General features: G+C 40.8%; 1 pseudogene; it reads right to left on the bottom strand.

The window, feature by feature from the left end:
• Positions 1 to 11,658: 11,658 nt before the first annotated feature.
• On the bottom strand, positions 11,659 to 12,468 carry LOC129688406 (sorting nexin-4-like; annotated as a pseudogene).
• Positions 12,469 to 12,892: the final 424 nt, after the last annotated feature.

The following is a 12,892-nucleotide window of genomic DNA, read 5'->3' as shown; positions in this document are numbered from 1 at the left end:
TGGGGATCTGGCCTTAGGTCCTTATGCTTGCACGGCAGGCACTTCTCATACCTAACTCCTTTGTATCCTTCCCACCTCCCACCCACCCCCACCTCCAAATAAAAACAAACTAAAAGCAGAAAAAAGAAAATTAATAAGACAAAAAAATACTAAAACAGAACAAATACCAAGCACAGAGTCTGTTTTGTGCTGGCCAACCCTTCTGGGCCTGGGGTCTACCTCGAGGTGTGTGTGACATGTCCAGGGACATTTCCCTATCAGTTGTAGGTAGTTTCTTGGTTTGGGGTTGGACTGTGTCCGCTTCCCCTTCTCATTTCGGGAACTGGAATTTTTATGGTTTGAACCTGTGCAGGTTTGGTGTGTGCTTACACAATTTTTCGTGAGTTCATATATTTGGAAGACATAGTTTCCCTCAGGTCATCTACCACCTCTGACTCTTAGACTCTTTCTGCCTCTTCTTCTACATAGATCTCTGAGCCTTGAGGAGAGGGATTTGATGAAAGCATCCCAATGTGGGCTGAGCACTTAAAATTCTCCCATTCTCTGCTCGTTTTCTGGTTGTCAGTCTTTTTACCATCTCTTGCAAGAAGATGCTTCTCTGGTATGAGTTGAGCAAGGCACTGATCTATGAACATGAGTATGTTGTCACAAGGGGTAATTTTATTGCTATGTTCTTTTAACCCAATAGTATAGGTTTTCTCCTGGGCCCATGACCTATCTAGTCTCTGGTTCTTGGCCACTTTAGCAGTGTCAGACACGGGTTCAACCTTAAGGAATGAGCCTTAAATCCAATCAAAAAAGTGACTGTTTATCCCCATAACATTTGTGCTACTATTGCAGGTCACTGTAGGTTGCAGGGTTTTGTGGCTGGGTGATGTCGATAATTACTATTTTCCTCTGGTGGTGTGTGGAGTAACTTCCAGAACCATGGGTGCTAGTCAGTAGGAGTAAAGCTCCCAGCTGGGCACCAACTTGACTTCTTTGTGTTTGATAACATAAGTAAATGGTATCTAATCCATGAGGCTTTACCATAGGTTATGAAGAGTAGCCAATAAATAGCCTTTGCAGCCACTTTTTCACAATAAAAATTAAAAAAAAAAGAAAGAAAGAAAGAAAGAAAGAAAGAAAGAAAGAAAGAAAGAAAGAAAGAAAGAAACATCCTGACCAAACAGCAAGTTGGGAGGAAAGGGTTGATTTGACTTACACCTCCAAATTACTGTTCATTATCGAAGGAAGTCAGGACAGAAAATCAAACAGAGCAGGATCCTGGAGTCAGGAGCTGATGCAGAGGCCATGCAGGGGTGCGATGTACTGGCTTGCTTTCTATGGCTTGTTCAGCCTGCTTTCTTATAGAACCCAGGACCACCAGCCCAGGGATGGCACCGCCCACTAGGGGCTGAACCCTCCCCCACTGAGCACTATCCCCCCAAGGGAGGCCCCTTCCTCTCTGATGACTCTCACTTGTGTCAAGCTGAAACAAAACCAGCCAGCACAGGAGGCCGTTTCACAGTCATCCCACCGATCCACGATCATGGAAAGCCTCTGGCACATTCAGTTTTTATCTTCAATGTCTTAAAGATTTTACTATAGAAGTTTTCGCTCATGTGATTAGACGGTTTTTGCTGTTGTTGAGGCTACTGTGAAAGTTATTGTTTCTCTGATTTTTCCCCCTCAGTCCATTTGTCCCTTGGGTATAGAAAGACTACTGATTTTTGCATGTTAATCTTGTATACTGCTACTTTTCTGAAAGTGTTTATCAGTTGTAGGAGTTTTCTGATGGATTTCTTTTAGGGTCTTTTATGTATAAAACATAAAAGATCATATCATCTGCAAACAAGGATACTGTGACCTCTTCCTTCTCTATTTGAATCCACGTGATCTCCTTCAGTTGTCTTATTGCTCTAGCTAATTACTGTATTGAATAGGTATTAGGGAGTGGACATTTTTGTCTTGTTTCCGATTTTAGTGAAAATATTTTGAGTTTCTTTCTGTTTAGGATGATGTTGGATGTTGGCTTGTTTATGACTTTATTATATTGAGGTATGTCCTTTGCATCCCTAGTTTCTACATAAATTTTGTCATGAATGGATGTTGGATTTTGTCAACTGCCTTTTTTGCACCTAATGATACAGTCATGTGATTTTTGTCTTAGTCTATTTAATGTGGTGGATTACATTATTATTTATGTACGTTCAGCCATCTCTGCATCTTTGAGATGAAACTAACTTGTTCATGGTCGATAATTTATGTGTTCTTGAATTTGGTTTGCAAGTATTTTAATGAGAAGTTTTGCATCTGTGTTCATATGGGATATTATATTGGTCTGTAATTTTCTTTTACTGTTTGCTTATTGTGTTGTTTTGGTATCAGAGTAATAGTGGCTTTGTAAAAAATTAGAAAGTACTCCTTCGGTTTCTATTTTGCAGAGCAGTAATTTGAGGAGTGAGGATAGGTGTTAATTCTTTGAAAAACTAATAGGTAGAATTCTGGTCTGAATCTATCTGAGCTTTTGATGGTTGGGATATTTTAAATGACTGTTTCTATTTCACTAGGATTTTGTAGGTCTGCTTAACTAGTTTATTTCATCTTGATTTAAATTTAGTAGGTTGTATATATCAAGAAATTTCATCAATTTCTTTTAGGCTTTCCATTTTAGTGGAATAAAGATTTCTTTTAAAAGTACATCCTTATGATTTTTCTGAATTTCCCCTGTGTGTGTTGCAATTTCCTCCTCATCTTTAGTTTTATTAATTTGGTTTCTTTGTATGTCTTTTCCTTATTTTGGCTAAAGGTTGTCAATTTTGTTGATTTTTTTCTTAAGGAAACAACTCTCCATTTTATTGGTTCTTTGTATTGTTTGTTTTTTCTATTTCATTGATTTTAGCCTGGAGATTGATTACTTCTTCTCCTCTACTCTTTTGGGGTATTATTTCTTCTTGATTTTCTACAGCTCTCAAGTGTGTCACTAAGTTATTAATGTGAGGTTTCTCCAGATTTTTCTTTTAATGTAGGCATTGAGTGCTACAAACTCTTCTCTTAGACCTTAATCATTGTGTCCCAAAGGATTGTGTTATGTTGTGTTTTCATTTTTATTTGTTCTAAAATGTTTTTAATTCCATTTTTAATTTTTGTCTTGTCCCAGTTTTCATTAAGCTTCCACATATTTGTATATTTTCTGCAATTTATCTTGTTAATATTCAGCATTAATTCATGGTGGTCAAATAGGCTGCAGGGTTTTATTTCAATTTTAAAAAATATTTGTTGAAACCTGCTGTGTGGTAGTATGTGGTTAGTTTTGGGGAAATTTTCAGAGGCTGCTGAGAAGAAAGCGCATTCTTCTTTTTGTTTAACTTTTTATTACTTCTCTGTGAGTTTCACATCATGCATCCCAATGTCACTTATCTCCCCATCCCTTTGAATCTGCCTTCTGCTCTTGTAACCTCCCTCCCAAAATAAAATAAAAAAAACAAAACAAAGGAACAAAAAAGTGTGTCCCACAGCACACCTTTTTACCCACACACCTTTATTTGCAAATGTTTATTGTAATGCATCATTGGTTTGGTTCAAGGCCTCTGGCTTTTGCTACATCATCGATGCTGGATCTTCGCCAGCACTCCTTTCAGATATCCTGTTGTTGCTCTTTGTCATGGAGCTCCTGCAGCTTTGCATCTGCAGGATGGCCTTTCACATGCTTCAGTAGTTCATGGATGAGATAGCTTTTAGGCCAAATTTCAAAGCCCTGGATCTGAGCCTGGATGTGGCTGATTTGATGAGATCAGTTGAGAGCTGACAGTTCTCCTACACCGGCACCAATAGGGTGAGCTATCCAGTACTGTCCCTAGCTAGCTCACACGATGCTGAAGCTAGCAAAGGAGCAGGGTCAGCTCACCTGCACCCACACCAGCAGAGCCAGGTCTACTGTGATGCCCACTTGAGGTGTGGGGCTCATTCTCCAGAGTGCTGCAGCTAGTGAGGAATAGGGCCAGCTCTCCTGACTGCCACAGGTGTTGAGGAGTGAGGGATAGAGGGTATCACCCCCCACACACACACACACCCATGCTGCCTCACAGCAGACAAGTGGCAGGACCAGCTCTCCTGCACTCACATCCCTGGAGCAGGCTTACCCCCAACCCCACCACCAGATCCATCTCTACTGTGCTTCCCAGGCAAGGTGCAGGGCCCACTTTCCTGAGTGTTGTAGCCGATGAGAGGTGGAGCCAGCTCTCCAAACTGCCACAGCCAGTGAGAGATGGAGCCAGTTCTGCACAGCTCTTGGACATTTATGTGGTCCCACACAGCAGCCCAGACTAGAGATATCTGCAGGTCTTTAGCCATGCTATTGCATGGCCAGGGACCCAGACACGGCGCTCAGCAGCAGCATGACTTCAGCATGGCCTCAGGGGGCAGGGCGGGCTACTCACAACAGGCTTGATTTCTATGTGTTGTGGTAGTTTTCTGCCTGCCTGCACAGCACGGCATGCCTTTAGGCAAGCCTCTGGTATGTCTGCATGGGCATGGGAGTGGGTGTATCTCTGGATGTCATCCTGTAATGGCACAGTATTTATGGTAGCAGGCAGGGTGTCTCTGGGTGTCCTCTGCCTACCTGTGCCATGTAGTGTGGCTGCTGGCAGGTCTCTGTGTGTCTACAGCCCACCTGGGCTGGCCTCTGAATGTCCTTTGCTCGCTCCTACCACCCTAGGCATGTGTGGAGGCAGGTGGACCTCTGGTGTTTTTCTTTGCATGCATCATGTGGCATGGTGGCAGGCAGGTCTCTGTATGTTGTTCTCCCAAACGTATAATCCTTAGTGTTTGGGTGGGATGTTCTATAGATGTCTGTTAGGTCTATTTTATTTATAGTGTTATTCAACTCAGCATTTCTCTCTTAGATTTTGTCCGGATGCCTTAGTCACTGTTCTATTGCTATGAAGGGATGCCATGAGTAAGACAACTATTATAAGAGAAAGGATTTAATTTGGGACTTGCTACAGTTTCAGAAGTTGAGTCTTTTATTATCATGGTGGGAAGCATGGTGGCAAACCTGTGGTCTAGAGCAATAATTGAGGGCTACATCCTTATCTGTAGGCAGAGAGAGTGACTCTGAGTTTGGTATGAGATTTTGAAACCTCAAAGCACACTCACAGCGACACACCTCCTCCAATGAGGCCACACCTCCTAAACCTTCTAATCATTTCAAATAAGGCTATTCTCTGGTAACTTTCAAATATATGAGCCTATGGGGGGACATTCTTTTTGAAACCAGTGCACTGGAGGATAACATATCTATTGGCTAGAATGGGGTATTGAAGTTACCCATTATCAGTGTGTGAAGGCCAGTATGTGATTTTAGCTGTAGTATTGGTTTTTGTTTGTTTGTTTATTTTCATGGACTTGGTACTCTTATGATTAATGAATAAACATCAAGAGTTGAACAATCCTCTTGTATTTTCCCTTTAATAAATATATAGTGTTCTTCCCATCTCTTTTGATTAGTTTTTATTTTAAATCTGTTTTTCAGATATGATACATATGCTCACTTCCTGGTTCCATTCACTTAGAATATCCTTTTTCCATGTTTCTATAATAAGGTGATAAGTGCCATTCTTGGATACAGGAGAAAGATAAATCCTGTTTTCTAATATAATCTGTTAATCTATGTCTTTTTATTGGTGAATTGATATCATTAATATTGAGAGTTATGAATGAGAAGTATTTATTAATTCCCATTATTTTGTTGTTGTGGTTTACCTCCCTTCTTTTTGACTGTTCCAAAATTGCTTGTTACTTTTGTCATCTTTGATATAGTAAACTTCCTTTCACACTGAAGTTTTCTTTCTAATGCCTTTTTAAGGCCACCTGAATTGGTGGTCATAAATTGCTTAAGTTTATTTTTATCCTGAAATGTTTTTCTTTCTCCCTTGATTGTGATTGATAGTTTTGCTGGGTATATAGTCTGACTGGCACCTGTTGTCTCTCAGAGCATGAGAAATATCCACCCAGGCCCTCTGACTTTAACAGTCTTCATTGAAAACTCAAGTGTTATTCTAATGGCCCACCCTTTTATGTGACTTGGTATTTTTTTCTTGCAGATTTTAATATCGTATCTTTGTTTGGGACATTTTATGGCTTGATCACTATGTGTTGTGGGAAATTTCCTTTATGGTCCTGTCATATTCCATGTGCCTCTTATGCCTTGACAGGCGCCTTTATTTAGATTGAGAAAATTTATTTCTTTGATTTTGTAAAAGATAAAAAGATTACTTTTTATGCCTGTGACTTGTGTTTCTTCTTCCCCTTCTATACATATTATTCATAGGTTTGATGTTTTCATAATGTCCCATATTTCTTGGGTGTTTTGTGCCTGGATGTTTTTAGACTTAAAATTTTCTTTGACTGAACTATCTATTTTTTCTAACATGTCTTCAATACCCCAAAGTCTCTGTTTCATATCTTTTAATCTGATGATAAGGTTTATTTCTGAGGTTTTAGTTTAACATCCTGAGTTTTTTATTTTAGTTTGAGTTTTCTTTAGTGATTTTATTTCTTTGTTAAATTATACCTCTACATCTTGAATTTTGTACATTATTTTATTCAACCTTTGTGCATGTTTTCATTAAGGCATTTCTTCATATCTCTTTAAGGTCTTTGAATATATTTTTAATTGTTGTTTTCTTTGTTGTTAGTTTTTAATATATTTTTTAAAATTTGTTTTTAATGTATATATTTACTTTACATCACAATCATAGCCCTCTCCCTCCTCTCCTCCTGGTTCTTCCCTCCTATCCTCTTCATCCCATCCCTTCTCTAATTGTCTTCAGAAAATGGGACTCTCCCTTGGCTGAGCCTCTTCCCCCAATCCACCCCAGCACATCAAGTCACATTAGGGCTGAGCTCTTTGTCATCCACTAAGGCTAGACAAGGCAACCCAGCTAGGGCAAAGTGATCAAAAGTAGGCAATAGTGTCCATATCATAGACAGCACCTTACTAGGGAACCCACATGAAGATCAAAATGTCCATTGGTTACATATGGGTTGGAGGCCTAGGTCAAGTCCACGCAAGCTCTCTGATTGGTGCTTCTGTCTGTGTAAGCTGCCATGGGTTTAATTTAGTTGACTCTGTTGGTCTTCTTGCAGTGTTCTTGTCCCCTCCAGGTCCTTCTAACCTTCCCTCCCAGTCTTCCAGGACTCCCTGAGCTCTACCTGATACATGGCTATGAGTCTCAGCATCTGATTTGTTTAGCTGCTGGGGGCAAAGGGGGTAAGGGGGTGAGAGGGGCGAGGAGATGAGGGGGGGCGAGCCTCCTGTCTGTAAACATAGCAGGGTATCCTTAATGGTGTCAGCGGTTGGCTCTCTCCCATGGGATGTATATCAGGTTGGGCCAGGCATTGGTTGGTCACTCTCTCAATCATCTTGTAGACATCCCCACCCCCTCCCTGTAGCCTACCCTGTCACAGATCTCCAGCTTATCTCAGTGATGTCCTCACCTTCAATTTCCCTTTCCTTTCCAGGCTTTCAGACCTCTCCTCCCCACTTTCCTCAGACATGATCCCCCCTCTTGTTTCCCTCCCCACACCTCTCTACTTCCTTTTCTACTGTCTATTCTATTTTCCCATCTGAGTGAGATTCAAGGGCGGCTTCCCTTAGGCCATCCTTATATAACTGCTATTTTCAAATCCTTGTCTTGTGCTTTGTTCTCTGGGCCTAATACATTAGGGTTTCTGGCTTCTGCCTTGGTTGTTCATGTTTGTGGTTTTTGTCCCGGGATCAAGGCACCTGGAGTGATGATGTTTGAGTTGTTTCTTGATATAGCTATCTGATTGTATCTTAGTGTATGAGGTTTTTGTTGTTGTTGTTGTTCTTTGGTTTCTATTGCTCAGTTTGAGTCTAGCCACACAGAGTGGCTATGGTATTCCAGAGTCCCAGTGTAATGTAGTGGTCTTTGGTAGAGTGTGTTCTGAGGGTAGGTGGACAGTGAAAATGAAATGGAGATGGGGCAAAGGGAAAGGGTGAAAGGGGCAGTGAGGAGGAACTTCTTTGTTTGCACAAAAAGGCTGAGTTCCCAAGGGGGTGGAGGTGAGCTGGTAGGAGGGGCTCAATCAAGCAAGCTGCATCAGGACCAAGGGAAAGCCTGAAGACCTAGCTGGCTGGATTATTGCTTTTCTTCTTTCTTTCTCCCTATTAGTATCAGGGTTTTGCTGGTTTTCTGTGTTGTGAAAAATAGATTCCATCCAGTTTCTTCTGTGTTCAGCTACTCTTCTCATGAATTTATTCTTTCCTAGTCTTTCTTAAGACGTTCTTATTTGTGTATAGCATTCCTTAATTATTTTCCGTAATGCTGGTTTTGTGGTTATGACCTATCTTAGTTAGTGCCTGTATTGAAAAAATACTTTTTCTACATTAATTTAAAAAGATGGTCTTTCTGGGCCTTTGTGAATAAAGAAATCTTTGTTAGCAGTTGGTTACTTTTAGGATTTGAAAATCTATCAATCTGTTCCTCCTGGCTTTGGGTTCTCTGGTTGCTATTCTGATGTGTTTGTGATATGTTGGCCTCTTCCCCTTATACCTTTTAACACTTTTAAATCTGTATTTTTGACATTGTGACTATGATATGTCATTTGGAGAGTCACCTGTGATTATGTCGCTTTGCAATTCTACAAGCCTTTAAAAATTTTTTTTTAAAAAATCAACATGACATTTCTTTTATTTATTTTATAAGTTTGGCAAACAGTGCAAAATCCAGTACCATTTTTAGCATGCAAAAAAGTCAAATGTTAAACACTCCTGATTATAGTTTTCAAAGAATAGAAACAGTGAGTGCACAGTTAGGGTTCTGCTAGCTAGCGGAGTGAGAGTGCTTGACTTCTGAACACGAACCATACAACACACATTAACAATAACGCCGACTGGAGAGATGACTCAGAGGTTAAGAGCTTCTCTTCCAGAGGACCCGGGTTCAATTCCTAACACTCACATGGCAGCTCACAACTGTGCAGGCAGAACAACAGCATAATTTATCTTGACAAAAATCATAGCTTGGCAATAGAAAAAATGCAATAGGGATGAGGGTATCACCACATTTACTATGAGTGCGTTACACATAGAAATGCTGCATCTCCTACCCTGAGAGGCCGTGTGCGCAGAGAGAGAGACAAGCCAAAAAAAAAATTGAGCTTTGTTGCTGAGGTAAACAATTGTTTGAGAATAAATACTTGGCTATATAGCAATTTCTGGATCACAATAATATATAAATCCCACTCTACATCTGAGAAGCTGAGACTTCATTGTTGGCAGTATAAAATTTCTTGACTCATGTCAAAATTTGGGTGAGACACACACTGAAGGCGTGTTCTAGTGTAGGCAGACCGAGCAGGGATCTATGAACACAATAAGTTTCTGCTGAGTTTTCTCAAACCAAACGGCTCTGCTCTAAGGCTTAATGAAATAAGCCCCTCAGAGGAAGTGGGCTGCTGAGTACAGATAGAAATTTCATCTTGAGAAGAGTCCCTCCATGAAAAGGTCTGGGACAGCTGGCATTGAGAGGATCACATGGAAGTTGACTAACGCTCCTGATATTCAGTCACTGGTTCAGAAGTGTGACAATCCGTTGGTATATCTCATTAACATTCCGGAATCAGCACCTGTTTCCCCAAAACTCAACTTGTAATATTTAGTCCTCATTCAAAATATTCTTTTGTGTTATATGGACACAACCATACTTAGGTTAAAGAAAGTTGATTTGCTCAATTTACTGAATGTTTTATGTATATTAGGTAGCAACTGAATTTCTTTTTAGTTGTGCTTCTGTTCTGGAGTGCTCTGAAGATGAAGTCACTTCACATGATTACATTTTGCTAGAGCATCCCTTAGCATTGGTTCAAACTTGGATTCCCTTTTTGCATGTGCTGGTCCACGGGATGGTATGGCTGAGGAAGCCTTCCTCTGAACGTCCCAGCTCTTTTGTTCTTTGAAGCATTTGGTACCAACCCTTTCATTTCCCACAATTTCTCTGCTTTCCAGACTTGTAGAATTCAGTTGCTTTTCCCCTTCACTTATCAGTTCCTCTTGCACCTTTATTCTGGCTTCTCTTCTCCCTCTGGAGTTTCTCAACCAAAGAGATTGGTAGTCCTTCCTTTCAAGGAGAACGTTATCACATCCCCAGTGGTTGGAAGCCAAGTCCTGAGTAGCTGTTTCCAAGTCACACTGCATAAGCTCAAGCTTCTTGCAGTCAGCCCGAAGTGCTTCTGCAAAAACAGATACTCCGTTAGCTGATCAGCATAGAGTTCTTTGTCTTCCAAAAGATCATCAATAGAAGATCCGTACATGTCCAGGCGATGCCTGGCACCCTCCAGCTCATAGCTCATTTCTTTTTCTTATGGCGCTCCATGCACTAAAAACTCTCCCATAATTCCCACCCACTTTTATACACACTATAGAGTGCATCTGCTACTCTAGCGCTTACTCAAAGGAGATGTGAGATGATAGATTGTAACTTAGTACTACAGTGGCATAAGTGCTTTTTCTTTTCATTTTTTTATCAATTCAATTTACATCTCAGTCACAGGCCCTTCCTCTTCTCCTCCCAGTTCCACCCTCCCTCCCACATCCCCTCTCCCCTAATAGCGGAGCCCCTATAGCCAGACACCCCAGCTCATCTATTCACATGAGGACTGAGTTCATCTTCCTCGCTTATGGTCTGGTAGGGAAGTCCAGTCAGGGGAAAGTGATCGAAAAAATCAGACAACATAGTCCATGCCAGAGATAACCCCCACTCCCCTAACCAGTGGGCCCACATGAAGCCTAAGATGCCCATTGGGCTTATCTTCTTGGGGTCTGTGCATCATAGTATGCCTATCCTCTACTCTATGACTAAAATCTGCTTATACGTGAGTGCATACCATGTGTGTCTTTCTGGGTCTGTGTTATTTCACTCAGGATGATCTTTTCTTCTTCCATCCATTTGCCTGCAAACTTCATGATTTCCTTGTTTTTAATGGCTGAGTAGTATTCCATTGTGTAAATGTACCACAATTTCTGTATCCATTCCTCCATTGAGGGACATCTAGGTTGTTTCCAGTTTCTGGCTATTACACACAAAACTGCTATTAACAAGGTTGATAAATGGGACCTCTTGAAACTGAAACACTTCTGTAAAGCAAAGGACACTATCAATAGAAGGAAATGGCAGTCTACAGACTAGGAAAAGATCTTCACCAACCCTACATCTGACAAAGAGCTAATATCCAGAATATATAAAGAACTCAAATTAAGCACCAGCAAACCAAATAATCCAATTAAAAAAATGGGGTAGAGAGCTTAACAGAACTCTCAACAGAGGAATCTTGAATGGCTGAGAAGCACTTAAAAAATGCTCAACATCCTTAGTCATCAGGGAAGCGCAGATCCAAATGACTCTGAGATTCCGTCTTACACAGATCAGAATGGCTAAGCGCAAAAACTTAAGTGACAACACGTGCTGGTCAGGATGCGGTGAAAGGAAAACCCTCCTCCATTGCCGATGGGAGTGCAAACTTGTACAACCACTTTGGAAATCAATCTGGCACTTTCTCAGAAAACTGGAAATAGCCATACCTCAGGACCCAGCTATACCACTCCTGGGCATACACCCAAAAGATGCGCCACCATACGACAAGGACATTTGCTCAGCCATGTACACTAAACACTTTTAACCTGGAGTCAGCCTTCCGCTGAAATGCAGTCTCATTCAGTCTCCCTACAGTTACTGTCCTGCATTAAAAAAAACAAAACAACAACAAAAAAAAAAAAAAAACAGAAGATTTTGTAGAGACAAAGGACAAGATATGAAAAGGCCCCCGAGAGAAAGTTTTCTAATCTTATCCATCCTCATCTCTCCACAAGTCTCTATCCATGTCAGCGGAGATTCTACCATGCCACACAGACTCTACCCACTTCTCTGGAGGTGGCAGCACAATGCTTTGTGGGCCTCACACTACAATGTTGTTTCTCAACAGCTGGGACTCACCGTACCACTACCACAGTGACTCTGTGAGAACCTACTGACTGTCAGCCTGGTCAACAGACCACGTCTTAATGAGGTAAGCACTGTATGTTACTTCCTTGTCCACAGCGTTTCTTCCAGACCCCTCTTTCTGCTTTTGCAATACTGATTTCTATTCAACCAAAAATTATTTCTTGTTGTCCTGCCGACCCCTGCACGTCTTCCTTGTTTCCCTCAGTCTTCTCCTCTACTGAGGATTTCAGCACATCTCCTGGCACCCAGCTGTTCCAAAGGTGCAGGCTGCAGTTTGGCAAGGTCCACGGCTACAGTTCAGGGCTGCCTTCCATGTGTCTTCTTAAATGTTTATTTCTTTTCTTAGATTGGGGGAATTTTCTGCTACAGTTTAACTAAATACATATTCTATGCCTTTAAATTTTATTGAAGCTTTGGATTCTTCTATTTGGCCTCCTGATATTCCAGAGTTCTTGGACATCGTGGTCATGCTTGTCCAACTCTTTTTCTCCACTGATGTTTGAAATGTAAATTTTCATCAGTATTGTCTTCCACCCCTGATATTTTTTCTTCTGCTTGTTCAATTCCATTACTGATATTTTTTTGGTTTTCTTTTTGGTTCATTGAGTTCTCTTCCCAAAATTTCTATTTTTTTTCCAAAATATTGGTTTCCTTTCTGATCTCTTTCTTCATGCTGTTGCCCTTTTCGTCTGTGCTGTTGATTATTTTATCCATGAGGCTGACCTTTTTCTCTATGTTGCTTTCTTCTACAGTTTCTGCATTTAATTGATTTGTTAGTTTGTATCCTACTTGAGATCAATTGATAATTTTTAGTAATAACTTTTGAAATATTCATGCAACATTTTACTTACTTCAGTATCTTTGAGTTCAGTAGTTGAGTAGTG

This window comes from Psammomys obesus, unplaced genomic scaffold, assembly GCF_907164565.1.
Source record: "Psammomys obesus unplaced genomic scaffold, mPsaObe1.curated_primary_1811, whole genome shotgun sequence".
Classification (NCBI taxonomy): domain Eukaryota; kingdom Metazoa; phylum Chordata; class Mammalia; order Rodentia; family Muridae; genus Psammomys; species Psammomys obesus.
The sequence above is the reverse complement of the archived record's forward strand: the minus strand, read 5'-3'. Positions and strand labels throughout refer to the sequence as shown.